The sequence below is a fragment of the Capsicum annuum genome, chromosome 10, assembly GCF_002878395.1.
Source record: "Capsicum annuum cultivar UCD-10X-F1 chromosome 10, UCD10Xv1.1, whole genome shotgun sequence".
NCBI lineage: Eukaryota > Viridiplantae > Streptophyta > Magnoliopsida > Solanales > Solanaceae > Capsicum > Capsicum annuum.
This window is the reverse complement of record NC_061120.1, coordinates 73,514,047-73,532,058: the sequence shown is the minus strand read 5'-3', so window position 1 is coordinate 73,532,058 and position 18,012 is coordinate 73,514,047. Positions and strand designations below refer to the sequence as shown.

The window sequence follows — 18,012 nt, the reverse complement described above, 5'->3', positions numbered from 1 at the left end:
CAAGTATATTCATCTACATAACACATTAAATTCCTATTTGTATTTTTCTCTTCATTTTGTTCTTCTTCTGTTGTTGTCATGCTACTAAATTTGTCTTTTATAGTTGTTTCATATTTTTTTAATAATTCTATAGGTGTTAATGTTGATGATGTTCCTTCTATAGGTTTATCAGTTCTTAATACCCTTTTACTATTTTCAGTTAGATTTAAAAACCATAATTTCACTGTTCCTATTAGTGTTTTTTTTATATATTCTGATGCAGCTGTTATATTTTTATTATTATCTAATAATTGTTTTTTCATATATCCTATTCATAATTGTATTATTTTTTCTGTATTTATTACACAATCTAAGTCTAAAAAGTTATAATTTTTATTAACTATTTGTTTTGGTGTCCATTTGTGATATTCATTCTTTAGATTATATCTTTTAAACTTATTCTTATAATATGTAGGTTTTCTTTTTTCTAATGTTCTAGGTATTATATTCTTTATATTTTCATCTTCTTTTTTATCAAGAGTGTTTATTTCCTTGTTTATATTTTCTAAGTTTTCTTCATTAATTACTTCTTATTCTTCATTGATTTCTAAATCTTTTGTATTTGTTAAGATTTCTGTATATGTTTCACTATCTTTCGAATCATAATTATCTGTTTCTTCAACATCTATTGTATTAATTTATAATTCCTTGGTTTCTATTTCTTTATTGTTTATTTCTAATTTTTCTTTAAATTAATTTATCTCATTTAATAATTTTTGTTCTTTATCTTTTTCTTTTTTTTCTTTCTGTCTTTTTTCATACAGATCCTTTAGCATTTGTAGTTCTTTTTTTAATTCAGCAATCCTATTATTTTTAGTTTCTTCTAATTTTCGTATTTCTTCTGTAGTTTATTGTTTTATTTTTTCTATTTTCTTTTTTCTATCTATTTCTTCATTTTATTTTTCTATTATCACCATAGCTGTCAATTTATCTTCTAATTTTAATTCTTCTTTTTCTAACATTAAATATAAATGTTCACCTGTTTTCTTATACCTTCTCCCTATATTAGAAAATACCATTTTTATTTTTAATCCTTCATGGTTTTCATATTTTTTTTTCATCTATTATAAATTCTTCTTTGTTCATTTTTTATTTAATTGTTAATAGATCATGTTGGTATGTATATTCTAGACTATCTATTGTTGATTCTAAATTTGATATTTCTTCTTTTTGTGCATTTATTGAGTTTTTACTAACTTCGGCAATTATATTATATTGTAGTCTTTCTAACCTTACTTTTAATTCTTTACGTTTTTCAGATATTATTTGTTTTAATTCTTTCTATTTTTGTACGTTATTCATTTAAATAATATTTTGGGGAATATCTAAATCTCATCATAATTAATGAATTAATTAAATAAATCCATATATATACTACTTTCATATTTTTTAAATAAGAAGTCTCTGATACCAATTGTAGGGGGTGCGGATTAGGCGCGGTTAGTTTACTAGATAATAAATACTTGAATATTATTGATTGAAATAATTTTCATTTTTATCTTCTTGACTTAAGATGTTTTATTAATTCTAGATTATATATTATCATAATTAAATTATCTAGTGTCCTAGGATCCTCGTTAGTATTATGTAACCTTTTGTATTCTAGGTAAAAACTATATAGTTGGGTTTCGATTTCTTATAATGATTTATTTTTTTCGTAAGATGTATCCATTAATTTATGTAATTGTTAAATTCTTTGTAGTAATATTCATTAACTATTTTTCTTCATTCTTGTATTTTTTATTTTCATATATTTTATTAATATATTCAATTTTACTAATATTCATATTTTGGGGGTGGGGGGGGGTGGGGTGATTAAATGGTAGTTTATGAAATGCTTTGCTATAATATTCTTTAGTTTTTTCACTTAATTTTTGTAAATCTTCTATATTATTTTTAAGATATTCTAAATATTCTATATCTTTTGTTTTAAAGTATTCAATTAAATTTGTTTTTATAAGGTTTTCTATTAATCTTATTTCTTCTATTTCTTGTCTCCAATATTTTAGATATTCGTAGTTTATCATTTTATTCTAAAGTAAATGTATAATAATTTATTTTATTTGTACTATATTTAATATCTTGTTTGAGGTTATTTATGTCACTAACTATTTCTTCTTGTTCTCTTTTTAATGAATTTTTTAAACTATCTAAACTTTTATCTTTGTTTTTTTCTAGAGTTTTTAAGGTTTCATCTATCCATTTAAATTTTTCTATTAGATTTTCTATTATTTCTCTAATTTGTTTTTTATAATTAATTTCTTTATGTAGGTCTTCTTGGTTTGCTCTAATTTTCTTAATATATTCTGACATTTTTAGTCTGTATAATATCCATCTGAATCTAAATAAAATTGATGTTCATAATATATGTGTAAGTTTTCTATACTGTTTAATAATTCTTCCTCTTCATAATCTTATAATTTTTCCCATATTATTTTTTTTATGTCTATAATTTTTATATCTCTAAGTATATATAAAACAAGTATTTTAATATCATCTGTCATTTAAGCTTGATTAAATTCTCTTTCATAATATTTTTTAATTATTTGTTTTAGTCTAAGTAATTCTTGCATATTTTCATTAAGGAATTCTAGATATTTTATATCTTTAGTTTCCATGTATTTGTCTAAATTTGTTTTCATTTCTTTTTCTACTAATTGTATGTTTCTCATATCTTTTTCCCAAAATTCTAAATATACGTAATTTATCATTATGGACATGTAGGTTTGGTATATATGTGTTTGTAAGTGTAATTAGGTATTTGTGGTATGTAATTTATTTTAGTCATATAATATTTACCAATGCTTTTTCTAATATGATTTTTCTTATATCTACTACTTCTATATGCTTAAGTGCATATAAAATAAGTATTTTAAATTTATCTACCATTTCGTCAGATAAATAATTATTCATTTTTCATAAAATTGTTGTTTTCAAAATATTTCCTTCAATCATACACATAACAAAATATGATCATATTAGATTACTATATACTAGATTATTCTTAAATAACATGTTCGTTGGTCACTATTAGCATGGTAATCCAGATACTTGTCCCTTAAACAGCGCCTCAACTCTGGCTACTCCCACCACGGCTTCTTGCCTTATTGGTTTCACCTTTAGGATGTCATAGTTCTTAGGGATTTTTCTCCGTTTTCACTTTGCTAATAAACTTCTTAACATGCTATTCTTCGAATAATTCTATTATAAAGTAACTAACATTGAACTTATTTTATCATATCATGATTGTTAGGAATTATGAATTTTACTATTCATAATAGTAAATGAATATACCTGTTCTGGTAGGTTTATTAATTCTAAGTTTTGTTCCTCCATAGATTTTTCCATTGAAATATACATTTTTTTTAATGAAAAATCAAAATATTTATTGTAGACAAGAGATAGAATTTTTCACTTTAACGCATGAAGGCTTATCCTTCATCTGATAAAATTCTCGTTTTTTTATAATCTGAAACTTTACACGTACATGTCTAAAAAACTTTGTAAAAAATGTCAAAAAGGCTAGGCTATAGGTTATCAAAAAAGTCTTCATCTTAAACTACTAAAAGACAAAAAATTGTTAATACTTAAGACTTTTTCTATACAATTTTTATAATTTACGTAAAGGAAATTGTGAAAGTTATCTACATGTCACTTTCATAATTTAATTGCTTGTTTCCATTATTTTGCTCCGTAGCTATCTCTTTTTTGTCGTATCTGCTGTTTTTCTATCTTCTTTTCAGTGTAGCATCACATCTGGAATAAAGTTGCGCTTGCCACTACATTTGCTGCATATGTGGTCTTTGTATTTTTGGCCAACTTTTTCGCAAAATTGATCCATAGCTTCTTCTGAAATAATTCCCTTACTGATAGATCTTGTTAATGGTTGTTCTTCTGGTCTGAGGAGTGTCAATCCCCATTTTCTCACTTCTTTCATATCATGGTCTCTAACTTCTTTGCAAGTTGAATAAATTAATGCTTGATTCCTTGAATTATATATCCAATCTTCTTTTTATTTGAATAATTATTAAGTAATTCTGATAATATATTGCTTATTCTAATAATTCTTTTGTTGCGGTAAAATGTTGGTATCTGCGTTTTTGATATCTCGGTCTGTTCACATATTTCTTTTGGAATAATATAATCTCTGGTCATACCCATTTTGACTACATTAATATTTTGTTTAATTTTGTCGAATAATATTTCTGTTGGTGCGGAATAAAAATATAGAATAATCGTTCGTTGGTAATTCTCTTTTAAGTCATAAATTCTTTGTGAATTTCTGGGATTCCTGCTAACTCTTCTCCATCAGTTGTGTAAACCATAGATAATAATCTATAATAGTAACATGAATTAATAAAATGTGGGCTTGTACCTGGTAAGGAAATAAGTTTATTGTAATTTTGGCATTTCTGGGTAATATATCCTTTTTGTTGTGCGGCTAGCTCTTCACTTTGAATAGGTGTGGTATTTAATAAGGCTTGTAAGGTGTGTATATTTTCAATGTATTTACGAGAATAATAGTTGTATAGCTATTTTTCTTGGTTAAGTGATTCAGAATATGTATATATCTGGGGAAGTGCAAATGCTTCTAAATTTTGTATATTTGGTGTATATGGTTTTAAAAATATTTGGCTGAGGTTATAATTCTTTTTCTTTGGTATTTCAGGTCTATTTTTAGTGACTATATTTTTCCCTTTAGATGTGCTTGCAGCTGTAATTGAAGTTACGTCAGTAATTTGAGTTTTAAGGTATTTCTCATCATCACCTTCTAGGTCTGTTTCTTTAATATGCTCTTCCTGCACAGTATCTTATTTTTTATAGTGCTCGACTTGCACTTTTAGATTTGTAACTTCAGTAGTTAGTGTAATAACTCGTTCTTATAATAACTCCATTTGTTTAAACATTTAGAGTAATAAGTTAGTTTGGGTATCTTTGGCATCAGCCTCTTCCATTGGTAAATCAGTTTGAGTAGCTTTGTCTTGATAAGTAATCTGAAATGATATTTTTGTTAGTATTGATTACTTCAATTGTAAATGTAAAATTCAATATATTTAATGCTAGTCTCTGAATTTCCTTTGTCATAACTGAGTTTTGTATTTTTCTTGTTAGCCACCATCTTACCTGTGTATTATCTGTTCTAATAATAAACTTGTTATACACGATATATGGTTCAAATGCTATTAAACAACTATCAAAATGAAGTTTTAAGAACTTCAAACACAAGTTCAGACGGTTGAAGAACTATGAAGTTCAAACTATTTTTTGAAAAAACAGTAAAATCAACTTTAAGAAAAAGAGATGAAACAGAAAGATTTAGTCTAGCAAATTCACAGTGTGTCTTTAAGGAAATTATTCCTCTCAAGTATCCGAGTTTATGGAATATATCCTCAAAGGATAAAATGAATCACTTCGACGGAATAACAATACCTCAAATAATGTGGTACTATGAACGCATTCAATGGGTGCAAATCACACTAGTTTTTTCAAGAAAGAAGAGTATTTTTCTTTAAAAATTCATGTTTATATCTGAGGAAAAAAACAAGTATTTATAGCCATTAAAGTGTTGCTACATGAAGAGAAGTGGTGGTTCAGAAAGGTTCACCCCTTCATAATGGTGCAACTCTTCAAAAAAGTTATAATGCATTGGAAAGGTCATAACCATCAAAACCGAAAAGGTGTTTATTCAAATTGCATCCTTTCTCTTGGTGTCTTTTAGTAAACACACATATTCATTTTTCATTCACAACTCTTAAAAACCCAAAAATCCACCACATGAATTGGGAATGACTATTTTATAAAAAAAAAAATCGAACAAGTGTGTAACTTACCAGCAAAGACTAGTTGCATCTAGATAAATAGGCTTTTCTTTGAACTTTCCATAGTGAACTTGCATCGAATGCACTCGTTCAATTTGTAGATGTGATATATTTGGACCATTGAGCTTTGATGTACACCTAGATAACACAAGTCACACGACCTAGTTTCATGAGAGCTTAGAGAATAGGCCTTTACCATCATTCTCCTTGAAGCAGCTTTTACTTCACCCTATCATAGGTGATTCCTAAATGTTTAATCCTATAGATCAAACTATTTGGTCAAACCAGAAAAACTTAAAAACTATTAAAAATCTTCAAACCATAGGTCTTATCCTTATTTTCTAAACATTGTCTTCATCATGACAATGAGTGAAGTATATTGACAATGTTGAATCATCAATCACAACTTTGTTTTATTTCCTTGAACCTAACTCTTTGGATCTCCAGTTTGCTAAATAGAGTTACTGTTGTGATAACTTGTCCTTGGTCTTAAACTTATTTCCTTCTATTTTCTCTCGACTCCCTCTCTAGCTAGGCCTTTTGTAAATGGATTTGGTATATTATCCTTTGACTTTACATAGTCAATCGTGATAATTTTACTCGAGAGTAGTTCTCTAATAGCATTATCTCTCCATCCTATATGACGAGATTTATCTTCATACATCATGCTTTTTGTGCTACTTATTGTCATTTGACTATCACAGTGTATACATACTGGTGCCAAAGGTTTTGGTCAATAAAGAATATCCTCCAAGAAATTTTGGAGTCATTCAACTTCTTCACTGGCTTTATCTAACACATAAAATTCAAATTCCATTATAGAGCGGGCAATACATGTTTGTTTGGATGATTTCCAAAGGACTGTTCCTCAACTTAAAGTAAATATATATTCACTAATGGAATTTATTTTATTCGATTCAATGATCCAATTTGCGTCACTATATCCTTCAATTACCGATGGATATTTGTTATGATGCAAAGCATAGTCTTGAGTATGTTTTAGATAACCCAAAATACTTTTTATTGCCATCTAGTGAATTCGATTGGGATTACTCGTGTACCGACTCAATTTACTAATAACGCATGCTATATCTGGTCGCGTACAATTAATGATAGACAACAAATTTTTCAACACTCTTATGTAGTCCAACTGTGAGACACTCTTACCTTTTTTTTAGTGCAAAAATTACGTATAATGGAGTCTTGACAATACTGAAATCCAACTACTGTAACTTGTCAAGTACCTTTTCAATATAATGAGACTGCTACAATGACAACCCTTGTGGATTCTATGAATTCTTATTTCTAAGATCACATCTGCAACTCTAACGTCTTTCATATCAAACTTGTTCTCAAGCATTCATTTCATAGCATATATGTCAGAAATGTCTCTACTTATGATCAATATATTATCCGTATACCAACAAACAATGACATTATGATTTAGAGTATCTTTAATGTAAACACATTTATCGCATTCATTTGTCTTGGAGCCGTTTGTGAATATGGTTAGGTCGTACTTTGGATGTCACTTACCAAGTTTGCATACTTTTCTTTTTTACCAGGAACCACAAAACCCTCAAGTTGTTTCATGTAAATTTCTTCCTCCAATTCTCCATTTAAGAATGTTATTTCCACATTCATTTGATGAATTTCAACGCCATATACCGTTGCTAATGCAACCAACATTCGGATGGACCTTTTTCTTGTTACAAGCGAGTAAGTGTTGAAATAATCAAGAACTTCTTTTTGTCTAAAGTCTTTCACAACAAGTCTTACCTTGTATTTGTCAATAGTACCATCAACTTTTATTTTCCTTTTAAAGACTCATTTAGAATCTAAAGATTTATTTTCTGGATGAAGATCATCCAACTCATAGGTTTAGTTGCTCAAGATTGAATCAGTCTAACTATTGGCTTCCTCTTTCCAAAAAGATGAGTTCAAAGACGACGTCACTTCTTTAAACGTTTGGCTCATTTTTAAGAAGAAATTTTACAAAATCTGATTCGAAGGAAGTTAACGTTCTTTGACGTGTACTATGCCTTGGATTCTCATCAGTAAGTACATTCTCGTTTGGTTCATCTCGAGGTCGTTTAAACCTTCCATTATACAATTCATGTTCAGTTTTATACGGATAAATATGTTTACAGAATTCAACATTATCTGATTTAATTATCATATTTTCATAAATATTCGAATGTTCAAATTTATAAATCAAAAATTGACATGCATTACTGCTTATAGCATATCCGATGAACACACAGTCTATAGTCTTAGGTCCTATTTTTACCTTTTTAGGTATAGGAACTTGAATTTTGGCTAGACATCCTACACTTTGAAATATTTCAAGTTGGGTTTCCTTCATTTCTATTTTTCATAGAATAGAATATATTTTGCTATGAGGCACTGTATTAAATATTTGATTTATTGTAAGGATAGCTTCCGCCACAAGTTTTGCGGTAAACTTAAACCTATGAGTAAGATATTCATCATTTTCTTCAACATTCAATTTTTTCTTTTTGCAGTTTCATTCGATTAAGGTGAATACGATGCAGTAATTTAATGGATAACTAAATTTTCAAATATATCTCCATAAAAGGAGATTTATTCTCTCTACCTCTATCACTTTTTATCATTTTGATCTTTTTATCCAGCTGATTTTCAACTTTAGTTGATATTGCCTAAACACGTCTATTGTTTTCTCCCTACCATTTAGCAAATTAAAATAATAATATCTAGTGGAATTATCAATAAAATTTATGAAATTCTTTTTTTCACCACGAGATGGTATTGACTTCATATCACAAATGTCAGTATGGATTAAATCAAACAAATTGAAATTTCTTTCAACAGACTTATACAGATGCATAGCATATTTAGATTCCACACATATTTGACCCTTCAATTTATTGCACTTAAAGTTAAGCAACACTTCTAAACTAATCGGTTCTTACAAGGTTTTGTAATTGACATGTCCTAAGCTACTATGTCGTAAATCATTTGACTCTAGTAAGTAAAAAGCAGCATTAACTTTCTTTATTTCAACAGTCATTACATCAACTTTGAAAAAAATCCTCATTTGGGTAGTCCTTTCCTACATACTTTTCATTCTTACTTATTACAACTTTCTCTGACACAAACACACACTTAAATCAATTTTTATCAAAAAGTGTTGTCGATACTAAGTTTATCCTAATAGTAGAAAAGTGGAGAACATTGTTGAGAGTCAACATCCTATCGAAAGTCATTTTTAGGAATATCTTCCCACTTTCTTTAACCTTAGCTGTTACATTATTTCTCGTGAAGATCACTTCTTTGGGACCAGCGGTATCATAAGTAGCAAAAGCTTCTTTGTCCATACAAACATTTCTAGTGGCTCCTAAATGAAACCACTATTCATTTAGATTTCCTACTAAATTGCATTCCGTGATCATAACACATAAATTTTAAATTTTTTCAGTTTCTTCCAACATGTTTAATGATTGGTTTTCTTGTTCTTTTTTGAAACTTAACTATTTAGAGCTTTGTGGCCAACATCACTACAATTGTAGCACTTGTCTTTGAACGTTTTCTTATTCTGCTTTTTCTCTTGTTCAAATGACTTCTTTATCTTCTTATTATTTAGAGCATCATCCTTAGAAGGATTTGTAACCATCATTGATGATTTGTCATTTAACTCATTATCTTCTTCTATCTTGAATTGACTCACAAGATCTTTCAAATTAGACAATTACTTTTAAATCATTATTTTTTTCTGAAATATGAGGATTTATACTTGTGACCATTTGCATTTCAAGTTTGGCCAGCAAAAATGTCATCATTTGCTATCATTCCTTAAAGATCACACCAGAATATTTTTTGGTTGCTCTGTCATTTTCATTGCTAGAGCAATACCTGAACAACTTAATGATGCAACATTGATTATCGTTAGGACATCACCATTCACAACCGAATCAATTTGTTGTTTAGTTTCATTTGTCATTTTCCTGATAATCTTTGATGCACACTTTAGTATTTTAGAATACTAACTATGAAGAATTTAATCTTTAATCAACTTATTTCTAGCCAACGATGAAATTTTTATCTCTTTAAATCATCAACCGAATGCACTTTGAAACCTGACGAAGTTCTTATGACTTCAAATCAGAATCAAATTCAAATAGTGTGAAAAACTATAGGTTTTAAACTCCAGAAACCAACATAGAGAGTTTACCGAATCGATGAAGTTTTTATACTCTTCAAACAGAATTTCCATACTGATTTCTTGGTGAAGCTTTTTACATTCTTCTAAACGAGGGAGTAGAAAACAAAAGATTTTTTTCTCCACAAAATCAGACCCAATACAGATTAACCAAGTACTTGATTTATAAATGGTGATAATTTTTTTTTCATCAAACAAGCACAAAAAAATCTTTTATTTAATTTCCTTAAGATTGTTGTTTTTCGGGTTTAGTAAAATCTGTATTTTTTCATCAATAACTTCACACACATGATCAAATTAACATATGAATAGTCAAATGAAATTTAAACTCTGTATTTACAACTTTGAACCTTTAACAATAAGTTCAACTCAACTTATTAATAACCAAAAATGAAGTTCAAACTATTTTTGTTGAAAACAGAAAAATTAAATGTTAAAAACTTTAGCACAAGTTCAATCAACTTATGACCTATCAAAATGAAGTTTCAAGAACTTCAAACATAAGTTTAGACAGTAGAAGAACTATTAATAAGAAGCTCAAACTATTTTCTGAAAAAACAGTAAAACCAACTGTAATAAAAAGAGATGAAACAGAAAGATTCAAATCCACCGAATTTGCGACGTTCCCTTAAGAAAATTATTCTCCTCAAGTATTTGAGGTTATAAAATATAAAATGAATCACTTCAATAGAATAAGAGTACATCAAATTCAGTCGAACTACGAACGCATTCAACGGGTGCAAATCACACTAGTTTTTTTCAAGAAAGAAGAGTATTTTTTCTTTAAAATTTCATGTATATATCTGGGGAAAATTATGAAAAGGTCATAAACATTCAAATCAAAAAGATTTCTATTTAAATTTCATCATTTTATTGGTGTCTTTTAAAAAAAACAACTATTCATTTTCCTTTCACACCTCTTAAAAATACAACAAGTAGTGTGACACATAATATCTCTATATTGATGAGGTGTTATCAGCTAGCACTATAAATCTGTACGACTGAGCATTCGGGCCTTTGCTTTTTCATTTATTATACTCCTGGTTGTACACCCCAACCCCTATCCAAAAAAAACCCACCTAATGCAGTTTTATTTTCAGTCTGTTGTGTTGGTGAAGGGAGCTGGCAGTGGTACGAGAGGTTCTATTTGACTTGAATATGGACTAAAGAGCCCTGGAGCAACTCGTAAAGTTGCTGCAATGTGACTATGTCATGACCCGAACTAGGGCCTGGCCGTGACGAACATCCCAAACTATGAAGGCCCAGACGTTCTACTCTATCTGGTAGTCATGCATAACATTCATATAATAAAAAAAATAAAGAATTTATGATCTAATACGGAAACATGGTCACACTCTGGATTAAGTTTAACAATAAGGAATAAAATCTGAATATCATTAATAACATCTGAAACAGTCTGCAAAATCTCTACTACATGAAAATCTGATAACTATCTGAAAACTGGAACAAGGCCCCAGTAGACTAAAACTATAATAGATGACATAATCTGAAAGGACAGGCCTTCTGGAATAGAGAAGGCTCACCACTGCACAATCTGATCTGTTGTCTGAATTATCTACTGCTTATCGGGACCCCAAGACTGAGCCTCAGAACCTAAGAAGTAGGGGAAGGGGGGTCAATACAGATGTACTGGTATACAGAGCAAATCCAATATAGTAATTTGTATTCAACATATATGAGAGCAATTTAAAATAGTTCATAAACATATCATATAGTAAGAAATCTCATGGGTATTTTTGAGAGACTCTGAAAAATCATCTGAACTCTGTGACACTCTTTGTTTTACTTCTGCACTGGATGGTATACCTTACAACTCTAAAATTCCACAGGTTATATGGAATCTGCCATTAACTCGGCAGCCAAGCCCCCAACCCAAGTGTGCTGCAAGGGTCGGAGTCTCTGAATCTACTACGCCACATGGTTGTCGCCAGTATACAATAATAATCTACCCTTATCGACAAATACGATTTTAGGATAAGAGTTACTTGAACTCAAACCTTCTTTGGGTAACCACCTAACCCTCTTTATACCCATTTTTAAATCTTTAAAATATGCATTATCTGAAAACATATTCTGAAAATATTCTCTGAAGACATACGCTGAAAACATACTCTGAAAACATACTCTGTTATGGCATACATACTTATGGTATAATCATACCATTAACTTGCAAGTCACATTTTTGAGCCATTATTAGTATACTAGAATCTCTGTTTCCAAAATATAAATGTGGGACCACTATATCAATAAATCAGTTCGAAGAACCCTTTCTTTAATTACTCATGTAAACACATGTATGCAACTCTCTTTGACAATATTTCAAATGATACAAGGTGGTCATGTCAAAAGCATTAATCTTATGCAAATCTTTCTCTCTTTATCAAAACACATTTATATCAAGAAACTCCCTCTCAAAATCTCTAAATCATGCTGAAAATACTATGGTATTTGATTAAACTATTTTCAAGCCATAAATCATGCATATCAAATCATTCTCAACAAGACCACAAATTTAAAGTCATCACAAAAGAGGAATTTCATAAATTATGCTCTCAAACAATCTTCAAATCTGATTTTTTTTCATACATATACATGTAAATCAATTTAAGGGGGAAAGGCCTAAAGACCAAATCATCAATATCTTTAAACATTCGTAATGCATAATAAAATCATGGATCTAAAAACCCCTTTATAAGTTCATGCTTGTTAGATCTTTAAATCATACTTCAACAAGCCCATGTAGTTTAGGATAAACTCCACGTACCTAAGATTATTTAGTTTGAAAGATGGAACCCGGATCTAGATACATGGAACCCGAATCTAGATCCGTTTCTTGAACATGTTCACTTAGGAGGATGAATTCTTGATCGATTGAAGGGAAGGAAACTTAAATCTTGGTTTTTTTTCTTGGAAATCTTGAACTGAAGGATTGATTTTCTTGATTTCTTGATCTTAGAGGAAACCTTAGTTTCCATCTTGTTCTTGAGAGTAGAGAGGATTGAGATGTTGTAAAACTGAAAATATATGGATTAATAACATTTAAGGGGTGATTTAATTCGTGTGAAAGTTTTTGGAGTAAGGAAAATACCAAAATACCCCTACGAAATCACTTTCCAGTTGCTGAAATTTTCAGCTGACGACCAAGGCTGATAAGCCGTCAGATCTGTGATAGCCCGTCAGCCCAGGTCATCTAGGATCTGAAATTTATGAGTTTCCACCTAAGGATGACGACATATTCTGATAAGTCGTTAGATTTGTGATAAGCCGTCAGAATTGTCGTCACTCATTTGCCAGGCTGATATGCTAGAGTAAAATGGGCATAACTTTTTGCTCTAATATCGGATTTGGGCGAAGTTGGTATCGTTGGAAATCTAATTCGTAGATCTTTCATTTGATATATAGTAGGCCACCTAGTTCTTCATATACAAGCAGTTATGGTCGATTGAAGTTGACTCAAGTTTCGACGCTCGCTAAAACTCGAACGATAGGAAAGCTTTCAACTTGACCTTGAGCTAGGGGACCTCTATAATCACAATTCATGCTCAAATAGTTTTCCACACTACATAATTGATTAACATACCAAATTTGCATAGGATTTATGGCTTTTGGAACATCAATGCATAGAAATGATGGTTTTCATTCTAGCCCAAAATGCAGGGTGTTACAGACCAGGAGGTCACGGGTTCAAGCCTTGGAAACAGCCTCTGGCAGAAATGCAAGGTAAGGCTACATACAATACATCCTTGTGGTGAGCCCTTCCCCGGACACCATGCATGACGGTAGCTTTAGTGCACCGGATTGCGCTCTTAAGGTCTAAAGAACTATACAACTTTCAATTACTATCAGAAACATTCACCGGAGTTTTGAATAAATTGATTGCACTGAATTTTTTTTACAAAAGAAAAAAAGGAAGTCTCTCTTGGGAAATGGTACATGACTCCAAACTTTCTCTCCCTTTCACTTTGCTCCGGCAAGCTTCGTTTCTGATGATATCTTTTTAATAAGAGGTTATGGAAGAGAAAATCTTCCTCATTTCTGGTTAAGCCCTTTGAGGTAATTGATCCTAGCGATGAGCCTATGACTATGATAGGAGAAAATCTTTTTATTTCTTGTTATAAGTCCTTTGAGGGTAGTTGGTTTCTTCTGAATTCTGATAGAGCGCATTAGGATATTTACAAGTAAAATTAAAATAGATGAAGAGAACTTGCATAAGAAAGCTTCAGTGTAGGACTGGGATCGTTTTAGGAGATGGGGAAGGAAAATTCCAGAATATATATACAGAGTTCAAAGACTTTCAACAACTTTTGTCGTTATGTAAGAATCGGATCTTGGTTGGGGGAGAGGAAATCTGCAACTATATCTGTCCCCTGTAAATTCCACTAATAATTTTTTGGACTTTATTAGCTCCTGAATCTTAGTATAACGTATAATATATTGGAGCTGACATACTCTATTTTGTACATAATCTTTGGTACTCATGCATCTGCTTGATGAACGCCAATGAAACAATGTACATCAAAAAAAGAGCAGAAAGTTATAGCTTTCACATGAATGTGACCAAGTAATGGGATTAAGGATAAGTCTTGTGTTTCTTCCATCTGCGGCTGCTGCTGGTCTTGCTGTTAAGAGGATCCTTCACAATTCTTGAAAATCATCATTAGAATTTAGAAGTATTCACCAATCATCACGGATACAGAAGTCACATAATTGCAGGAAACTGAGCTATGTAACTGATGTGGTGTCTAGTTCCCACTCTTTTCCTCGCAAAGACCTGCATTTTCACAGAAATGAGTTTGAATAGTTCATTAGTATTTCTAGCAACTATTTATCTGATCAGTTTCGTTTTGGTAAAAACAAATACACAATGTGTTCTGAATGTTTTGTTTGATTGTGGAGGTGGAGGAGTCTGTTGATGTTGCCTGTTGATCCATTTATTTTGTTTTTTCATCTTATTTTGCTTTCTGGTAACCTACTACTTACCCTGGCCATGGCAGGGAATGGCTGAATAAATTCCTTCTTTCATTGCTTACCTTCTGGTTACTTTTCAAGTTCTCCTGATCTTTAATGCCACTTCTTTTAACAGGACTTAATGACATTCGTTTGTGTTTGCATTCCGAAATTCCTCTCTATGGGACTGAAAGGCTTGTTCAGGAACTCACTAAATTCGTGATTGATACACATAACATTATAATTAACCAAGTGTTTTTCAATGAAGAAGGTACAATTCTCATATCTTTTCTGTACATAGTATTAATTCCTTATAGTTTCTTTTCAATTATGTTTGGTGTTGTCTGTATCACCTTTTCTTCCTAAGTTGTTTTCTGTGAGAGAAAACTAACTCTTGGACCTTGCGTCTGTTTCTAGTTGTTGATTCCAAGCTGCTGAAGGCTAGGATGCGGATGCAACAAAAGTACTTGGACCAATTCTACATGTTATATGATGACTTCAATATTACCAAGCTGCCTTTGCTGCCACGAGAGGTTTGAAGATGCTGTTGCATATATCCTGGATATCTTCCCCCAGCCAAAAACAAAAGAAAAAGAAAAAGAAAAAAGAAATGAGTTCTTTATTCATGGGAGAACATGATCATAGTTTTTTAAATATATTCAAGAAACAGAGTTTCGCCAGTCTGGTAAGTGATGTACTACTCTCTGATAGGTTTGCGGTGTTGAAGCGCTGAAAGCATTTTCACATATTTTTCTGACACTGTACCAACCTTCACTTGTTCGCGGTTTAGTAGAGGAACTGGAAATACGAATAGTCACAGTGAAAGAACAGTTGAAAGATGCCGAAGAAGAACTGGCAAAACTTCGAGCAGGCCAACAAGAAAGTATAATGTAGAAATACTTGGCGGATGGAGGACATTATGTTGCCTTCACTTTTTCTTATTCTTTTTTAGGAAATAGCATATCTGAAAACTCATATTTTTCTTGAGAAAACTAATCTTTTTTTGTTTTTAACTTTTTTCATTTTTTTAAAGTTCTTTTGTACGTTCAAGAAGACAATAAATGACGTTATAATATTCATGAAGTAAACTTGACCACCATTATAGTGTATTTTCAAGTGGAGTTTGATCCAATGCCAGCGATTATCAGTGAGAGAAAAAAAAAAGTTATTTTCTGTGTAATTGACGTGGTGCATTTACCAATTTCATCTATTCATTGCTACCACTATTGCCCTCCATAATAGCTATTGTAGTTGTCGCCAGCACCCACAGTTGTTGTCAATCACTACAATTAGCCATTATTACTGCTAGTCACCATTTAGAATTATCCCATCAATCATCAATTACTATCTACAACAACAACAACAAACCCAGTTTATTCCCACGAAGTGAGGTCTGGGGAGGGTAAGATGTACGCAGACCATACCGCTATCTCCGAAGAAGTAGCACCATTCACCACCACAATTACTACCATTTCCATCTGCCACCACCACCAATTGTTATTTTTCGGGTACAAAATCTGTATTTAACAATATGAACTTTAAAACTAAGTTTAAGAACAACTTCAGGAACTACAAAGAAGTTCCAACAACTTCAAACACAAATTCAAATGAATTATCAAATGAACTATCAAAATGAAGTTTCTACTATTTTTGGAAAAAACAATAAAACCAACTTAAGGAAATCAAGATGAAGACAAACAAATTGATAGAATCAAGCCCACTGAATGCACGGTGTGTCCTTAAGGAATTTATCCCCCTCAAGTACCCAAGGTTAACAGAATATTTCCTCCTAGGATAAAATGATTCACTTCAGAAAATAGTGGTACCTCAAATTTTATGAACCACAAACTCACTCAACAGTTTGAACATCACACTAGAGTTATTATAAGAAAAAGTTGTTTTCAACTCAATTTTTTTTTATTTTTGCACCTGAGAAAAAAATCAGGTATTTATAGTCATCAAGGTGTTGCTTTATGAAGAGAAGCAACAGTTTAGAAAGGTGTACCTCTTCATAAAGGTACAACTCTTCGGAAAAGATGTAACTCTTTAGAAAAGTCACAACCCATTAGAAAGATTATAACCATCGAAAGTGAAAAGATGCGTATTCAAATTGCATTCTTTCTCTTGGTATCTTTCCAGAAAAAATACTTATTCATTTTCATTCACAATTATTACAAACCTAACAATTCCCACATGAATGGGGAATGGTTATATCATGAAGAAATATACGGACAAGTGCGTGGTTTATAAGAAAAAACTAGTTGCATCTAGATAAGTAGATTTTCCTTTGAACTTACATCGGATTCACTCGGTCAATCGGTAGATGTAATATCTTTGAACCGTTGAACTTTAATGTACACCTAGACAACACAAGTCACACAACCATCCTTTTATCATTTATGGCTCTCATGGTTTTATTTATTTCATCCATGAACACATCCTGATTTCATGAGATCGTAGAAAATAGGCCTCTACTATCATTCTCCTTGAAGCGACTTCCATTTCACCCTCATATAGGTGATTCCTAAATGTTTAATGTCACGACCTGAACTAGGGCTTGGCCGTGACAGACTTCCCAAACCATGAAGGCCTGGAACGCACTTTTCTATCTGGTAATCATGCACAATATTCATATAAATAAAGAAGATGCGGAAAAATAATCATCTACGGAAACATGGTCAAATTCTAATTTCAACATAAGTACGAAAACTGTAGTTCAACTACATCTAAATAATATCTGACTGAGTCTGCGAAATCTCTACTATATGAAAATCTGACAACTGTCTAAAAATTGGGACAAGGCCCCCAGTAGACCAAAACGATAATAAGAGACATAATCTGAAAGACGGGCCTTCTGAAATAGAGAAGGCTCACCAACTGAACACTGCAACTCTGTTTGATGAATCTACTGCCTTTCTGGACCCCTAGACTGAGCCTCAGAACCTAGAGAGAGGAGGGGGGGTCAATACAGATGTACTGGTACGC

The 18,012-nt window shown here is 31.2% G+C and overlaps 1 pseudogene; it reads left to right on the top strand.

Annotated features, from left to right (window-relative positions):
- Positions 1–16,110, top strand: part of LOC107844254 — a 70,815-nt pseudogene extending 54,705 nt beyond the window's left edge.
- The last annotated feature ends 1,902 nt before the right edge of the window (positions 16,111–18,012 follow it).